The following is a 4,074-nucleotide window of genomic DNA, read 5'->3' on the forward strand; positions in this document are numbered from 1 at the left end:
TGGTTCTCGCCTGGACACTCACAGCTCAGGCAGCTGCCTGCTGGGGTTGGGATCTTGGCCTCCCCTCCCTGGCTGCATGACCTTGGGTAAATCAGCTAATCTCTCTGTTCCTCGGATCTCCTCCAGGCCCAAGGAGGCTAGTCATAGCATGGACCTGAACACACCTCAACAAAGAGCAGTCAATTAAAGAGTAATCTAACATTTATTCGTTTAGTTCTCAAAAAATTAATGTCACAAAGAAAACAAATTGTGCCAGGTATCTCTGGCTGATAACTCCTAATGACAAAAATCATGTAATATGCATATGATTATAAAATTCTGACATGGTCCAGGTGCGGTGGCTCATGCCTGTAATCCTAGCAATTTGGGAAGCAGAGGCAGGTGGACTGCTTGAACTCAGGAGTTTGAGACCTGCCTGGGCAATGCGGTGAAACCCTGTCTCTACAAAAATACAAAAAAGTTAGCCAGGCATAGTGGCACACAACTGTGGTCCCAGCTACTTAAAGGGCTGAGGTGGGAGGATCTCTTGAATCTGAGAAGTCGAGGCTGCAGTGGGCCAAGATTGCGTCACTACACTCCAGCGTGGGCGACAGACCCTGTCTTAAAAAAAAAAAATCAGACACATGTTTACTTGCTGCAATAAAATTTTCCCTTCACTCTTTTTTTTTCTGACTCTCCTAAATTGTTTATTAGGTATGAATTTTACACTTTTTACTCATATTAGCGGTAACGGTGAAGCTGGAGAGTATTGCGCCTTCTCCAAGCTGCCCGGCGAGAGGCACCAATAGTGTGGTGGAAGTTATGGCCCTTTCCAAGGCCACAGATGTCAGCCCACGCATCTCCCCATGCTTGTGGACTAGTTTGGTGATCCGTTGGGTGTCAGGATGTCTTCTGATAGCTTTCTGGAATGGATCAATGAGAATAACCTAAAAAAGTTTGTATGTGGAATCTTCCCCAACCCACTAAGAATTCAGGACCCTTAGAGCCCCACAGTGGCATCCAGCTCACTCCTCTGCAATGGACTGAAGGCTTCTAGCAAACTCCAGCTGGTTAACACCATGATGGTCAGGTTTGCCACAATTGCACCCTTAGGAACTGGGCATTTTCAGCCACTACGGCAAACACGAGTCCTATATATGACGTAACCTTGCTTGGCCTTGTAGTCCAGTGGGAGGCTTTATCAGGCCAGGGGGGGCGGGGAGCCCTGTGGAGAGCAGAGAGCTGGTGGTACCACCAGCAGTGGAACCTCAGAAGAAAGGGCATGACATCAGACTGCTTCTTTCTCCATAGCTCCTGGAGGTACCTGATGGTTGCCGCCAGACGGTCCCTTCACTCTTGGTTCTCATGGCCCCTCTCCTCAAGGATAACCTCTTTTATTTATTTATTTATTTCTACAATTAATAGAAACGACTACATTTTATCAAATCTAGTGTGTTCCCTTGACATTATGTAATAAAATGGCGCTACATCTCTGTTGTCTTAAAAAAATCCACCCCATAGTCCAATCAGAAGAGAAACATCAGACAAATCCCAACTGAGGAACATCTTCTGAGAGACCAGGCCCGTTACTCCTCAAAACTGTCAAGGTGATCAGAAACAAGGAAACTCTGAGAAACTGTCACTGCTCGGGGAGCCTCAAGAGACTAAACGTAATGTGGCATCCTGAATGGAATCCTAGAACAGAAACAGGGTGTTCGATTAAAGCTAAGGACATCGGGATAAAGTATCAACTTTAGTTAATAGTAATGTATCAATATTGGCTCATTAATCCTGGTGAAGGTACCGTAGTAATCTAAGATCTTGAGAAGCTTCACAATTTTTCTGTAAATCTAAAACTGTGCTAGCAAGCCCATTAATTAAGAAAAAAAATTCTGTTCAATTACCACCTACAAAATTCTATTAAGATTAATGAAAGAGTTGGCTGGGCACGGTGGCTTACGCCTGTAATCCCAGCACTTTGGGAGGCCAAGGTGGGTGGATCACAAGGTCAAGAGATCGAGACCTTCCTGGCGTTATAACTGAAAGTTGCAAAATGCTTCCACAAAATGAAAGACAGAGTAACTGGATCCAGAGTAGACACTGTGGGTGGACCCTGGGTTTCATGCCCTTTGGCCTCAGCCTGGCTGGGGTGGGCCATGCTGGCAGGAGCGAGCCTGTGGGGTGGATGCGCTCACCGTGCTCAGGTGTGTTCAGCCTGGGTGGGGTTTAGAGCAAATCAGGAGAGACTGGTGTGGAGAGAAGACAACTTCCTTCAGGTCCCTCCATCCCCCATCCCCGTGCCTCTGTTCCTCCCACGCATCCTACATCCCCTACCAATTTTTTTTCTATAAGCAGCAGCCTTCAATATGCATGTATATACCATACATATCTGTGTGTCTCTATGTATATAACACACAGATTCTGATTGTAAAATATTTGCCTGCCTGAATCCGGGAAGCCCCAGTCAGCCCCATAACACAGATATGAAGGGGACCAGGGCTTCTTCCCAGCAGAAATGGTTCTATTCACAGGAAAAGTGTCAGATACCTTTTAAGTGGCTCTTCAAGATGGCCTTCATAAACTGCTTTCATTTCAAAGTGTCTGATCTTGTTCTTCTGGGCTGTTAGACTTTGGCAAGTGGGCATAAGTGGGGATACCAGTCAACATCGTCTCTACCACCCTGGGAAATTATATTTGAAAGCAATCTTCTGGAAGACATGATTACAGGCCCCACATGAGGCCATGAAATGCATCCCACCTCACGGAAAGCACCTGCTGACTGGTGTGGATTTAGCATTACGGACTCCAAGGTCAGCTATGCAGAGGCCTCTGATGTGGCCCAGATTCCACTTTAACCACCAGTTCCTGCAGGTGAGTGGCAAGTCATTAGAGCAGAGGTTTTTCAAGTCATTAGAGCTGAGGTTTTTCAAGTCATTAGAGCTGAGGTTCTTTTCTCTGGCATGATACCAGCAGACAGTGGCATGGAGCAGATGCCCAGGAAATTGATCAGCATCATTGAAACCCCATTGGCAATAACTCTTCAAAAACCCCAAAACATACTCTGGAAGAATTGCCCTCCAGAAAATAAAAAGGTGAGAGCTACAGTTGGAGCTGAACTCCCAGGAAGCCTCAAAGTGTGCAGGCAGGCCTGGCACTGCGGTAGCTTGGCTGCAGCTTGGGGACTTCTAAGGGAGCTGGTGTGAGAGGTCTCGTCTTTTTTTTTTTTTTTTTTGAGACAGAGTCTTGCTCTGTTGCCCAGGCTGGAGTGCAGTGGCGTGACCTTGGCTCACTGCAACCTCCGCCTCGTGGGTTCAAGCGATTCTTCTGCCTCAGCCTCCTGAGTAGCTGGGACTACAGGCGAGCACTACCATGCCCAGCTCATTTTTGTATTTTTAGTAGAGACGGGATTTCACCATGTTGGCCAGAATGGTCTTGATCTCTTGACCTTGTGATCTGCCTGCCTCAGCCTCCCAAAGTGCTAAGGTTACAGGCATGAGCCACCAAGCCCGCTGGTCTTGTCCTTTTTTAAGGCAAAACAAAAAACAAAACAAAACAGCCAAACAGGGCTCTTTCCACCTCTTTGCTGTGCTGCGGTATCTGTCTCGCATTGTGACTTCAGTGGTTTGCAGGGGGCGGGGGGGGGGGGGTCCCAGAAGCACTTGCCACAGTTTCTTCCGTTCCTGGGTTAGATGGGACCCGCGGTCTTCCGCATGCCTATTAGCGTCTCAGTGCACTCATTCATGCCTTTGGGACAATTCTTTATAAAGACCCTGGCTATCTGAACAGACCATCTCGTCCTGAGGGCTGGCCAGCAGGGAGGTCTGTCACTGCCCTCTGGTCGCTAAGTGTTCAGGGGGACCTTCAGTCTTCATGTAGGTTTGGAATTCTTCTCCATAGGAGATTGTTTCTTCTCTTCCATTAATTGATTCATTCAATCACGTGTTGACATTAGTAGGAACTCATTTATTTTATACTTTGGGTTATTAATCAATACTGCTTTATTTGTGGCCCAAATAGTTCCCATTTTGGCCACTGGCTGTTCTGCATAGCAGGCTCCTGTGTGGTGGTGTCTGCACTTCCTTACATTCTGGTTCT

General features: G+C 47.0%; 1 pseudogene; it reads right to left on the bottom strand.

The window, feature by feature from the left end:
* Positions 1 to 720: 720 nt before the first annotated feature.
* LOC100390225 (large ribosomal subunit protein eL15 pseudogene) lies at positions 721 to 2,624 on the bottom strand (annotated as a pseudogene).
* Positions 2,625 to 4,074: the final 1,450 nt, after the last annotated feature.

This window comes from Callithrix jacchus, chromosome 18 (assembly GCF_049354715.1).
Source record: "Callithrix jacchus isolate 240 chromosome 18, calJac240_pri, whole genome shotgun sequence".
Classification (NCBI taxonomy): domain Eukaryota; kingdom Metazoa; phylum Chordata; class Mammalia; order Primates; family Cebidae; genus Callithrix; species Callithrix jacchus.